The sequence below is a fragment of the Melospiza georgiana genome, chromosome 1 (assembly GCF_028018845.1).
Source record: "Melospiza georgiana isolate bMelGeo1 chromosome 1, bMelGeo1.pri, whole genome shotgun sequence".
NCBI lineage: Eukaryota > Metazoa > Chordata > Aves > Passeriformes > Passerellidae > Melospiza > Melospiza georgiana.
The window spans coordinates 117760779-117775620 of NC_080430.1; the positions used below are offsets into that span (position 1 = coordinate 117760779).

Consider the following 14842-nt stretch of genomic DNA (forward strand, 5'->3'; position numbering starts at 1 on the left):
ACTTTGTCATTTTTGGAGAAAAGCATAAGCAGGTTAGCCAAATCAAAACATTTTAACATGAGATACACTGAATCTTATGCAATCAAGTGGGTAGAAAGTGATAAACATTTTTCCCAAGAAGTCCCTATGCTCTATGTCTTTAGTCCTCCATTTTATCTATTTATTAAATAGATATTATCTATTTATCAAAAACTTTTTGAAGTAAAAAGATCTTTGTCACTCTCAGTTTGTCCACAAATAGATTCCTGTGTCCCTGTTGGAAGCAGTCTTGTTTGGCACTTCACTTAAGGCCTGTCATCTGATTTCAGTGTCAGGAAATGTTCTGGATTTATTTCTGTCAATTCATGCATCTCTGTTACTTCTTATTGTCTCACTCAACTCCCCCCCAATAGTATAACTGATCTGCAGGTACGCAAACGAACAGGAAAAACTTTCCTCTCATAAAGTTCAGAGTTCAGTTCTGGATTTCCCCTGGTGGGAATGGAGGAACTTTTCCTTAGGTTGCTCTCTTTTGCAGCCATAGGGGCCAGTGGTGCTCTCTTAGACCATAAGCTGCTAGAAAGATTACTCTTGTGAATAAAATCAGTTTATGGCTAAAAACATTTATTCTTCATTTTGATAAGCCCTCAACAAATGAAAATTTGCTTCCTTACACTTTTGCCAAGCATAGGACCATGTATATTTCTGGCTACACGGGTCACGAAGGATTCCCGCGTCTCCATCCTGTGTCTGCCCAAGGCACAAGCCGTGGATTTGCCAAGCCTGTAAACCCTTCTCAAGCATGTTCTGACTCCAGTGGCCAAATGCTGACTTAGCTGGCAAGCAGCAGGCAATGGAGTTAGCTAACGTGGCAACCACCAGCCACAGCTCTCTCTTATCCATGGCTGGTGCCTTACTCCTCAGGGAGTCAAGCCAAAACCCAGGCGGAGGATGGCTGCTTCTAAGCTAAGAGGTTTGCCAAGGTTCTGTGTGAAAATGTGACTCCATGTACAAATCTCAGACAGGTGCTTCCCAGATGATGTATAGACTGCGTTGTCCAAACAACATTTTATTACTGGATGCTTCACCTCTTTTCCACTATGTCATTACAGAATGACAGAAGGATATTGAACACATTGTGGATTAATGAAGGAAATTTTATTGTCTGGGTCACTCAAGGATCAGGTGAAATTACCCAAAGGACTCTTTCTGGTCTTAATAGCAGGAAGTTCATTACTTTGCTGGCATTAGTGTTACTGAGGCTGTAAATAGACAAGATGGTAAACCTGTTTTAAGATGCCTATTACAAGATCAGAAACCCTGTGGCCATATGACACAAAGCACTAAAACAACTTCAGTCTGTCAGTTCAAATTTGTTCCAAATATTTTGAATTCTTAGTACAACTTCAATCTGTCTTGACAGATCAGTTTTTAGCTCATCCTGCCCACTCTAATTTTATGCCGAATACACATCATCTGTTTACCCATAGTTGGGATAAAGCCTGGCATATATCCATATACTGTACTCTGGCTAATTCATCAGAAATGTGCCCGTGCCTCATTCAGATTGGATTTGTACCACAGGCTGATCCAGGAGCACACAGATCTTACACAGTGCAAGCACAGCCTGCGTGAGGCCTGTTGACAGAAATGGTATGTGACAGAATGAATCTAGAAACTAGAAAAGCTGGAGGAAAGTTGATGAGCAAAAAAAAAAAAAAAAAAAAAAAAAAAAAGACGTGACTTGAAAGGTAAATAAATAAATAAATAAACATAGCACGTGGTGAAACAAAAGATTTGAAAACCACACAAGCACTGCAGGTAGTCCAAATATGGTTACACATAGTGCCAGGTGTAAAGCATTGAGAAAACACATAAAAGGCAACTCAAGATGAGGCAGAAGGTCAGTGCAAGCTTCTCAACTTGATGAAGGAATTACTGGGTAAATTTCTGTGGTCTCTTTTATAAAGACCAAGCCTAATAGAGTGAACCTTTCCACTTTAATGTTGGTTGATCATAAGTAATTGCCAGTCCCTGTGGTGGTGCAGTCTGGATTGCACACACAGACTTGAGTGTATTTTTCCACAGCTCTGAAGGCAAAGCTGTGCTTCTGGGTACAAACAAGAACGATGTAACAACAAAATGGGAGGACTCTGTCTGGAGAGAGTGGAAAAATATCTAATTAAAATCTAATGAAAGACAAGGAGATATAAAACCCCACATGATCTCATTAAATTACCAATTGAAAAGCCCTCAGGAGCAGATTTGGACTTGACTCTAATTCTTTCCTTGCTCTAGACAATTGTTTTCCTTTTACAGGTGCAACTTCTTTGATTTGGGTAACAACAGTCCTATCCCTGCGTGTAGATATCCACTACAGCTAAAATGTCAGCTGGAATTTTTTGCTGGAAAGGACACCATGTTTTGATTCTTTTCTCTCATTCTTCTGGCTACCAGAAAAAAGGAACAGGCAAAAGGAAAGTGAGGGGAAGAGGGGTGTCTCTTCACCTGGTCTCTCATTGCCCAAAACTGAATATATTTTGGTTCTTCCTTCTTAGAAATTGGTAAGAAAGAAGCATTATTAAAAAATATAAAATCAATCTCATCTACACCGAACTAAATTTCTTTCTATATGAAAATATTCCAGGTAATACCAGATTGCTCTTTTTTAACTGGCTAATTAGCAAGAGAAGGTGTGTATTTGAGATCACAAAGTCTCTCCTATTAAGAGCTGGTAATGTAACCACATATTATCACTCTCTTCATTTACAGGACAACTGACAGATACTTTCTCAAAAAGCATTCCTTTTCCTTTTCTCTCTCTTTGAGAAATCAAAGAATTACACAACAAAACAAATGTAGAATGAAGGTTGGTCTGAGCTGGAGGCTCAATGAACAGAGACATTTAGCTAATATAACAGAAGCCCTATAAAACATTGCTAAAACTGATTGGAATTTAAAATCTCGGTAACTTAGCATATTCTAACTTAATTAAAACTTCATTGCAATTCAGAAAAGTTCTAAGAATGTCAAGAAGGGCACTTCCTTTACTTGCACGTGGAACAAAGACACGTCTTCCAAGGGCTTCATTGAATCCTTATGTTTGAGACCCTAAGGTTCAGCACACATTTGTCTCAAGACAAATGATCTTCACAAAATCATTTCAGGGGCTTTGTGAATTAAGAAAAAAAGCAGTGAAGAACTGCACAGTTTAGCATTCCCATAAACAGCAACAGGATTCTGCTCTAATTAAAAAAAAAAAATAGCAATGACATTTTTTTTATTCCTCCACTTCTTAAAAAGAGAAAAAATTCCTCATCAATCTGTCCCTAAGCTTCACAAATTTGGCACTCACTTTTAAGAACAGTGAAAGAAAATTTCTGCAGTTTGTAAATGCAGAATACCTATCGGATCTTCCTGTTTTCCTTTTATGAACCCAAATTAAAGTGCTGTGAAATGAGCTTGTTAACCTTTAAATTATTAAAAACAAAGTTAATTGTGATGTAACACTAACCACAATTATGGTAATAAACTCTAAAATGAGAATGAATCCTTAGTATTAGATTCAATTTTGTTAATAAGAAACTGAATTTAGGATCTGTTAATTTATTAACTAGCCAAGAGATGTAAAGAAGCAGGGAAAGTCTTGAACATTATTTAAAACTTTCTGGGAAATGATGAATACTGTAATATGAAGTAGCACGCAAGAAATGTCTGTGGTCTGCAGCCACCCACTACTAAATGTGTTTGGGAAAGAATTCACAACAGCAAGGAAGGGTAGCAGATCAGGAGAAGCAAGAGGAAGGTGAATTTTGAAGGAACAAATAAAAGCAACCTACTGAAAATGTGAGGAGGCCTTTGGAGAGAGGAGGAAGAGTTCAATTCAAGGGTTATAGGACCCAGTTAATCTGCCTCTGTAGTGGTGGTCACTTGAGACACTGCAGGGGCTGCCTTGTGTAAAACAGTAATTTTTGCAAAACTTCACAGACCTCGCTTATTCCCATTAACTCAGACAAGAGGGGCCTTTGAAGCTGGGTATCTAAACTCAAGCAGTATCTGCTTTACAGGCAGTAGCAAAGGCCCTGAAAGCACAGGAATTTTTTCCCATCCTACCCTTTGCATTTCAGCACAGCAAGCACCTAGGAAGGGCTGCTGATCACTGTGCCTTGGGGAAACCCTGTGAGAAAAATGTTTATGCCAAACAAGTCTGTAAACAACTGCCCATGCAGAGCACGCTTAGTCTGGGCTGTTCTGCAGATGTGTCCTTGCTTTAACACTGTTACTACAAAGCAGGCACTGGGGGAATATCTGTGGGCTCACAGTGCTCACAGCTCACCTTCCACTTCCTAACAGCTCTGGTTCCACTGAAATCAAACAGATGATGCTCCATTTTGCAAATTATAAGCAACAAAAACCAGTGGAATTTCCTGAAAGACTGGAGTCAAACCAGCACTGGGATTTAGGGTTCTCCTAAAATCACTGGCGGCCCTGCTGTATTTAATTTCTGGTATTTTTGAATTTTATCTGAATAGATGTGATCTTGACATTTGGCTTAATCTATTGTTTACTTTCCAGTTTTAACAGAAACCAGCCATTTTCATTCATATAATTTTTATTGTAGAGTATCTCTTTGCCCACAGATCCTTCCTTGTAGGAGGGGCATAGGTCAGATAAAAAGAGATGCCAAATTATGATACAGTGAGAGACATCTGCACATAAACATTTTCTTTGTTTGCTTTTTATGTTGGGGAACAAACCCTGCCTGCAGCTATAGTATGCAGACATCTAGTGGCTGGATAATATAATGCAATTAACACATCTTTACAGGACACCTGTAAAAGTTCTGTGCCATCGCATCATCCTCTGAAGGCCTGATACCTTGGGTCCTGTTTTAAACAGATTCTTTGGCTCTGCAAGAACCTTTTTTCATTCATTACAGACCTATTCACAGGTATTTTGAGATACTCTGGCCTCATGTGTTTCTGGGATTCCATTTTAAATTGTGTGGTACTGGGGTGGTCAAAATGTAAAATGAGGAAGTTTCCAAATGCTGTAGCACATCCACTTAATCGCAGCCTATAATTTCACACTGAGACTCATGCTCCTGGTAATCATTAGCAGCTTCCCTGCCAAGAGCACACAGCTCTCAGACCCTTTTGTGTTTGTTTTCTATATTTCTCTAGAGTAAACATCTCTTTATCTGTATGAACTACTACATGTTTCTAAGCCATGAATAAATCTTTCAGCTACCTTTGGCTTGCATTTTTTTTCTTTTTGTTTAGCTGCATGTATGATTGCCCAGCTAAAGAGACCAAGCCATTGTAAACTTATGGTTCCAGATAATGAAACTCACTTCATACAGACCTATAATGCACCAACAAGAAAAGCCCTAGTATCTTCACAACATGAGGCTAAACACACATTATCTGGACCTGCTTTATACCTGCTATTTAAAATATTGCTGACATGGTGTATCATATTCAGCTGTTATGTGTTCATGACTTACCGTAGCTTTCATCTGTTTCATGCTCACCACTGTCAGATGTTTACATGGGAGACACTTCAGAAAGCACTGTTTGTAGTGTATATTTATACTAAAGCCTAAGGGAGGAAAAGAGTTTATGTCTATGTAAGATCATGTTGTTTTTGTCTCCACCTCAGACACAAACATCACCTTTAATAATAAGCATTGGAGTTGCTTATGTGCTTGAAGCTCCGGCCTTCTCGAGCGCTTTACTTTATAAAAGAATGGAGTTTGTGTTTTAACTTTATTTCTTTACCATCTTCCATCTCAGGAGATGCAGTGGGGGTGGGAAGGTAACACAACACAGGGAATGTGGTGGAGAGCCAGGGTTTTGGATAAGGGTTGCTGTCCAAGGACAAGCAGCCAATTCCCTGTCACTGGTGGGAAAGGTGCAGGAGAGAAGCAGTGTCAGGGAATGAGGCTGGCTGGATGTGGTTTCTGATCACTGATTTGGGAGTTGGCTGTGGGTTAGTCAGCTGGTGTTACACAACCCAGAATGGATCACTTCCAACGCAAGCAAGTTAAGATGGGAATAGAAAAGGAATATTTCCAACCGCATCCCTGCTAGTGAAAAAGACACTTAAGGAAATTTCTTTTTGCTGTTTTTGCTTTGTTATCTTTATACTTTATTTTTCTTTGTTATTCAAGGCTTAAACATTGTGTACTTTATAGGGCAAGTTCTTTCCAAGTTTATCTAATATTTTCCTTCTTTTACCCCATCTTCAGTTTTTTCTCTGATATTTGGGGAGGGGAGGGCCTCTTTGGATCAAGATGAGGTCAGGCTCAGGGGAAGGCCAAGCAGCCACTGTCTCTGTAAACAGCATAGAAGAACAGCATGGGAAGAACACTGGTGAGAAGCATTTGAAGATACTGAATGGAAGAATCACAAAAAATTACCCAGCCCTGAAAAGCAAACCTTGCATTAGAAGTAACTATCCCAGCAAATCAGGGAGAAGACTTAAGAGGTGATCTGACTGCTGGGTCAATGCTGGGTTTTTAATTTGCAAGGAAGGCTAATTTAAGGTATAACCAGTTCTCCTGGACAAGGACTACGTGCATTGCAGGTCCATATGAAGAGTCACACTCTGACATGGTTGATTGCTGAGTCTTTCTGTTATGCCTGGCATCCTACAGATAATCTGTGATCAAAGAGGAATCCTCACATGATAGAGAAGAGAAGGCATATGCAAAGGGAGTGAAAGATAAGTTTTAATACATCTGAAGCATTCAAACAGGTACTGTAAGAGAAAGGCTCATGAGAAAGTGAATAATGTCTTCAAACCAAGCCTTGAACAGCATTCAATAGAAATTACCTGGGGCTGTAAAATGAATAATGGGGAAAAAAGAAAAAAATAAGACTTTAACAAATTCATTAAGCAAAGGGAGAAAACAAATCATACAAGTACCAAAAGGGCTGGTGAACTGATGCTAGGCATTTAGTCTTCATACTGAAATATATTAACTTTATTTAGAAGTTCTAGAATTCAATTTAAATTCCTTTTGGTTTTAAAATAGTTTTTAGTGCGCAGTATTCTAAAGAGATAAATACACACACATAGGTGTGCTTACAATGGCAGCTACAGTTTCACAAATAAATGTGCACATGAACACTTCCAAACATGTCCTGCATGGTCTAGCCTCAGAAGGTGTAGTGGGTGGTTCTCCACCTAGCTGACATTTCAGCAGGCAGCACTGGTGTATAAAGGAAAACACATCTCAAAGAAAACTCCATGGCTGGTGATGCCATCATGAAACCCAACAAAGAAAAACCAGGCCAAAATCTGCATTCATTCCACAGTTCTCAACCCCTGGAGGGTTTTCCCCTTTTTCTCTACCACCATCATTCCCCCTGAGGCTCTCCCCATTTCTACAAAAAAAGGAAGTTTCCCTTCATCTCACTGGAGTGGATGTGATAACCATGAAAGGAATTGTTTGTCCAAGGCCATCACTGCACCAAGTGCTGTGCCCACCAGTCAAACTCAATGAAGGTGAGCCTGTGCTTTTATAGCAGCTGCACCCGGGCAGGGTCTGGAAAATGCTGATTGGTGTGACTTCTTGTGAAGCTGCATGTGCATGGATCGCCTCTCCTTGTTCCTTCTGCAATCTCAGCAAAATTCAGCTGAAATTTCTCAGTAAAATTATTTTTTCTTTATGTTACCTGGCTGTTAAGCACTTTTATCTCCTCAGCAACAGTAATCTTCAATTACCCTCTGAGAGTCAGGAACACAGATGAGTCAACCTTTAGGATACAAACCAGGATACTAGCCAGGGACCACTCTTATTTCCTCTTAGACTCATGTTCTACCTCACATCTGTTTCCATACACAGCCACTACCCCACACTTGCCAGTGTAATATCTGGAATCAAGCCTATCCTTTAACTCACACCAATTTATTCCTGTTTACCTCTCAAGTATATTTTGGGATCAGGCCCAGAATTTACTGGTTCGCCTATCTATGACTTAATTTTCACTCAAAGAAAAGATGGGAGGCAGGGCAAAAGGCAGCATTAGGAAGGCACAGTGCTTTCTAAGAAGCTCCTCTAATTTGAGTAAGTGGAAGCCCAGAATCCCAGCCCAAAGTGCAAAGCACATCATACCACGGTTAGAAGTCAAACTAAGAGTTTAAAGGCTCTAAATTTTTCTGAGAGCTCCAGAAAACTACAGAGGAAACTGAACAACACATCACCTGCAGATGGATGATCACTGAGAGCAGGCATCTGCCCCAATTCACCCTTCTTCTCTCAAGAGTTGGATTTCCTCCTATTCCCAATGTCTTATTACAGTATATCAGAAGCCTGTGGAGCCAGCTTTTGCCTGATGAAGTACAAAGTTGCTTTTAAGTATTATGTCATTGTTTTTGTGACCAGCAAGTGTGCAACTCCTCAGCATCTTTAGGAAACTTATAATTCACATTTCTAATAAATCTCTAAAATTACATGAAGCATTTTGTCCATTAACATTTACTGTTAAAAATACTTCCAGAGAGCAAACTGATTCAAAATTTTAGTAGCTGTAGGCTTAAAGAAGAAATTATTAATTTACAGTCTTACACTACCCTCAGAACACCCTTATCAGTTTTTATGATTTCTTAAAAGTATTAATACAGAGGTAGGCATGTGGAACTCCAATTGGAGAGCAGCAGAGCCCTTCCACACTCAATAAAACCTCTGATGGGTGCAGTGTAACTGAAATAATACACCAAGAGCCCTTCCTGAACATTCCTCCACGTGGATTCCTATCAAAACCAGAAAGACTAATTTAACTTTTCCCAACACGCAACAAATGTGGGTTGATCAATCTTTAATGGGTGTGTTTTGTGAATGAATATGTTGTTAAAATTAGATCCAGTTTTTAAGACACAAAACTGCTATAAGTATTTTTACCAGTGGGTTTTATTTTTCTTTCAAAGCCAAGCCTAGGAAAAAAAAGTCTGACAAGTGTTGAGACAAATTTACTAACTTCAATTCCTCAGTAGTAGTATTTATATGACTAGAATTTCACTGCACAAGGCAATGCTTGAAAGAACAGCAAACACAGGAAGGGAGCACAGGAAAAGGAAATAATGGACTATTTGGTGGAGACATTACATCATTTGCTTTGCAACGTATCTGTATTTCACAGCCACAAGAATATCAGCCAGCTCCAAGATAAGGAACATGTTTATTTAGAGAATAAATCTAGTTCAGATTTCATCATAATGTCAATATTTGCCATATTACTACTAGAGTTCCTGTCAGTTAAGACTCAGTAGTTAATAGTGTGTTGTATGCAAAGGGAGAAGATCTGAATGAGCTGTGTATACAACCTGAGAACTGTCAGGTCAGCAACAGGAGTCACTCCACTTTTGGAGGGTTCATTCCTTGCTGGGTGCAAGGAGACAAGAACAGACCTTCACTTGGCAGAAAACAGCTGACTTCCACCTCACAAATTTTGTTTTATTTTCCCAAGATTTTAGTACCAAACCTGACAACTAAGACAAATTATCAGGCTCCTGTCAAAAACTACAGACAGTCCAGCCAGGCCATTGCAGCAGAGACTTCTCCTGCCCTGTGGTATGATGCAGATCAGTGGGAAGCCAGGGTCTGGTAATCAGGTGCTGGGGTTGGGCTCTGGCTGCAGCTGCTTGGAAGTAACTGCAGAAGGAAGAGGGGCAGCAGCCAGTGAAGCTGCTACACACACGTGTTGCAGACACTGCAGGTGGAAAGTGTGGTTTTGGCCAGCACTGAAATCTTGAACCCATTGTATAGATAATGGGGTTATACTTCATTAAATGTGGGCAGGAGATGGAGATAACCCTAAGAAATATAAACTTCTCTAAGCCCAAGGAACGACATGCTGATTGTTACTCTGCTAAGCCCAGATGAACAAATAACCTCATGGTGGGCTGCTTGCTTTACATTTTCTGTGTATTTATTGCAATGCACCAAGACTTATCTCCAAAGGAAGCATGTGTTTCTGCAGAACACCCAGTTACAAACACTTCAAGTAGTCAGCAATATCTGGTCCCCCTTCACCCAGCTCACATGCACTGTGTTGGTTTGCCCTGTTGTTTCTGCTGCCCCTAATATACACATAAATTACTCAGAGAGCTCATAACTTGTCATTCAGCAGTAGCTCTCCCCATAACCCTTGACACGGGGGATTAAGGGTGCCTTCTGACTCTGCATTTACCATTGCCTGGGAATGACTTTGTGAGTGGTGATTGATCTGCTCCAAGGGAGTGGCCTCCCCTTTGTGAGCCCTCAGTTTGCAACTTCACTGTGCCCCAGACTGGCAGTTGCCATCTGTGCCTCTGGGGTTCTTCCACTGACACAGATCTCTGCAATGTCCCTCATGCTAGGACAGGGGACCTCACTAATAGCTAGTGATCAGAGTTATTGCCTCCCACATTAGTGACTCTGTCCTTCGGATCCTGGTGTTTTCTTGGTGTTTCAGGAATTAGAAGCTATAAGGTTGACTAGCTGCTTCAGACTACCCTTGCCTTATCTCCTCTGTCAGACAAGTCATGTGTGGCCCAGCATGGCAATCCCCATGCTGAGAGGCCAGCTCAGGACATGCAGAGTCAGTGCCCAGACCGCCATCCTCAGCAGTGTACAAAACAAATAGAACTGTCATAATTCACAGGAGAACAAAGACTGAAAATTTTCTGCCTCTACTCAACACCATATCACAAAATTCCATGGCTCACCAAGTAGAAAATAATCCAGACAATTCTGTTTATTGTTCTGTTGGGTAATTTTACTCAGTTCCAAACTGTCCTTCTTCTCAGTAAGGTTCCTAGTAATGCAAATGTCATTCAGCTTTATTCAGATAAATCATGTCAAGTGCCTATGTCTAGCAGAGAAGTTCTCCTTTCTGCCAAAAAATTAATTCTGAATTTGTATAATGCTCTTTGTGAACAAACAGTGTTTTCATTACCTTTGTAGAATGCATCTCCCTTCTACAGAAAATATGGCTACTGACAGCAGAAGAGATGATATGGAATAAAAGCAAATCTAACATTCAAAACAATAATAGGTATTTCTACATATTAGCATTCACACCAAGTTTAAAATCAGTACTATTTGGATCACAGATGACTATTGAATGCTATGCCAAAGTAGCTATAAAAGCAACGATAATGACAATTTGAAAATAGTTAACAGTGTGAATTGGAAGATTTAATATGTTTTCTTCTTTTAATGTACAGCCCATTCCCAGAATTTCCCTGGACCATGTGGACAGACCAACTGTCACAGCTGTCTATCAAGGCTGAATTAGATGAAGAGAAACAATACAGGCTTTGTGGTTCAACTGAAGCAGCAGTCTCAAAAGTTTCCATTTCTCATCTGCGGGCACTGTGGGAGCATTGTCTTCCCCCTCTCTGAAAAGAGAATGGAACAATTATGTTACTGAAATTCCTCTGCAGTGGGTCTGAAAGACTGTTTATATCCAGCCAGGAAGACAGGGAAAACTAAAAGCTGGGATTTCATGACAGCAGGTGGGAGCAGTTTCAGGGTATATACTTCAGTGACATAATGGTACTAATTCTTCTCTTTTAGGGTAAAGCCAGTGCTGCAAGATTTACTAGCAATGGAGGAAATGGCAGTAAAAATGCAAAGTTAAATGCAGTGGTAAAATTATTAATTTAACACAAAGCTTTAAAACTGGCTTTCTGAATTAGTCTGGTAATTAATTATAAACCTGGTGCTCATGAGTAGTACACTAGAAAGAAAAATATACTGGTAACAGCAAACTTTTTACCATTTGCTATTTTAGGGGCCTTACTAAGGGAAGTGCTGAGTACCAGCTCTGATGGGAGTCAGGTGGACTCAAAGGATAGAAAGCAATCACTCAATTCCTCCCAACAGCAGTAATATTCATTAGCAGCATAAATCAATACTTGATTTCATGCAAACACATATTCATGTGCTTTGGCATAACCTTAAGAATCCAGGCACACAGGTTGCCCCAGTGCTCTCAGTTCAGAAGCAGTGGGCATGAGAGTGTCTGACTGCTTCATTCTGTGGTAATAATAATTTCCTTTTTTTTTCCCTGAGGTTATTATAGTGCTAAAAACAGCTCAGTGTGCACACACAAACAATCTGAAAGTGCTCGTGTGCAAATGGTCACCTGGGGCTACAACTGCTTGCAGGAAGAGTCAACTCATTCCAGAGAATTCCCGCTTGGTCCTGACAGGGGAAGGGGGTGTAGAGGTTGTCAGCAACCAGCAGTGCTGCCAAGAAGTCAGTGCCTACCCTCAAGACAATCTGAGATTTCCACATACTCCCTGGTTATCACTCAATACCCCCCAAAGCCATCTCTGGGAGGCTGCAGGCGAGGCTTCAATTCTGGATGGCGCTGAAGCCAGGCATTTGGAATCCTTGTCACAGGATCCTGTCATCGATCAAGGAATGACCAGGGGGGCTAACCCTCACAGCCTCTGGACACAAGTCTTGGAGGTAATGCCTCAGGGCCAAGAGGGTTCAGTGCTGAGACCCCTCAGGGCCCAGGGGGTGAAATTTGGGGGAGGGACAGGTGTCCCAAAGGTGGGAGACTGTGCTCTTTTTGGAACTGGACAAAGCACCCTTAAAAGGAAAACCCTAGAAGCAGCTCTGGTCCATGCACAGTGGTGAGAGCACTGGACATGGAAGGAAGAGGTCACGATGGCAGATGTTCTCCGGGCGGTGCCACGAGTGACAGGAATAACACGAGGTTTCAGCTGTGTTTCCTGGGGAAGCCTATGGCACAAGAGGGACTCCTCTCCTCTTGATGAACTAAGAATTGATTATCTAGAAGGTGGCAATGGACCAGGAGTTGGTGATCTGAGGGGTGGCAACTGAATTGAGAGTCTAAGGTTCTGTCTTACTCTGATGTATTGGGAACTTGGCTGGGGGGAGAAGGAATGTTTGGAAGGCTTTCATCCTGAGTTCTGTGTGTTTCTTTTATATATTGTAAGTTAATAAAGATTTTTTCCTTCTATTCCTGAGCTGGAGCCTGCTTTGCTCTATTCCTGATCCCATCTCACAGCAGACACCAGGGAAAAGGGATTTTCATGGGGGCACTGGCACGGTGTCAGCGCCGAACCATGACAGCCACGTTGTCTGGCAGCAGCACCATTTGATGGTCCCCTTGAAGAGCTTTCCACCAGCTGCCTCCTAAGGCAGGCTGTAAGCAGTGAAAGGGTTTTACACTCCACACAACAGCACAGAGGATGCCCAGCTCTTCCTGGGGCTTGGTATATATAGGTGTAGCATAAAAAAAAAACCAAAACAACAACCAAGTAATAATAAATTATTCTCCATCTCTGGAAAAGGTCAGCATGTTTTTCAGTTGGCTACTGATACAAGGGTGCAGGGACCAACCAACCCACTCCTCCCTGAACTGAACAGAAAATTTCCATTTTTGTGGCCAGAGTGAGACAATTCAAAAGAAGCCAAAACCTTTGTTGTTTTAAGGTTCCATTTAGGTAAACTAATGCTGTGACACAGTGACACTCCCTCAATCTCAATTAGTGCTTAAACTAATTAAGAAAATTGTTTTACACACTGCATGAGTAGTACCTCTCTTCTTTCTTGGATAATCCCTAGTGTGATGTAAGGGTGGTTGAGTATCTAATTACTCTTTAATTGAAAGCACATTTTGTACATTTTTAGCTAGTTCAAGCTTAATGCTTTTAGTCCAAAAGTCAGTGAAATTAAGTTGAACTGGGATTTGGTACCTATTGTATTAACAAATTTCTTTTTGAAGGGAGCCTAATTATGAACCAGTCTGAAGATTTCAGCTGTGTTTGTTACAGAAATACTTAATGCACTGTCTGACAAAAGACTGATTGTATATATTGGTGGTATTATTATCCATGTTTGTCCTTGTTTGTTATTATGTTTGTTATTATCAATGTTTATCCTTGTTTATTCTTGTTTAGCAATAACTTTCCTACTTTCTGGTGAAGTCCTCTACAGATCAAATAATTATTCCCAAAAACCTTCCAGGATCAGTGCCATAAATACCTGCAAAATCTCAGAGTTCTTCACAATACCCATTGTTAGAAAAAAAAATTATTAACAAGGTTAATCAAATCTCAGAATTCAACCTCAGAACGTAAAAATATCATTATTTTCCCCAGAAGATTTATATCTAATTCTTTCATATACAAAATTTTATGCACCTATATTCTTCACAGAGAAAGTTTTCTTGTTCAAAACTAGGACAAATGGAACACTATAAATTTTACCTCAGAAACAAGGAGCAGAAGTAGGAGAAAAGATAAGGAGCAAAGCTAGGATATTTTTAAGAACCAAAGGTTCCAATGTTCCTACAGCAATAGAAAGAAAATATTTAAAAGAGAAGATATGAGAAAAGTTCAGTGAAAAGGATTATTTTTCAAAGTCTCGCAAAAGTGTTGAGAAAGGGCAAATAAAGAGAGTATGGAGAAATTAGATAGGACGTCCACAATAATCTGTCTTTCCATCTGATAGGGAGGAAGTAAGATGTCCCACTGCAGCATTTTACGTCAAGATCAATACACAAGATAAAAACCTTTATTCTGCTGCCTAAAAGGAGCCAATCTCTTTCCTGGAGAGCTTTTCCACTTCTTTTGTCTTACCCTACTCCTTACCTCCATTGTCTCACACAAAGCCCTTTTTCATCATAGAAGGATCTTGCCTTCTCCTCCTTAACATTATGATAAATCAAAAAGTTCAAGAGTTTTTAAATAAAGTAAAATACAAAAATACATAGATGTCAAAACCTTGTGTAATACTGACAAAACATTACCTTTATCCTACACCTTCCTAAAAACAGCACCTGAAAGTACAGCCAGGTGTGGATTCAGTGTGTCTCAGAAAAGAGAACCGAGA

General features: G+C 40.2%; 1 protein-coding gene across 1 annotated transcript in view; it reads right to left on the reverse strand.

Moving 5' to 3' along the window:
- Window positions 1-8942: 8942 nt before the first annotated feature.
- The window catches only part of CA8 (carbonic anhydrase 8), a 50785-nt gene continuing 44885 nt past the window's right edge, over window positions 8943-14842 (reverse strand). The window contains exon 9 of the mRNA XM_058039139.1: window positions 8943-11367. The gene's annotated coding sequence lies outside the window, so the exon portion shown is untranslated. The remainder of the gene's footprint in view (window positions 11368-14842) is intronic.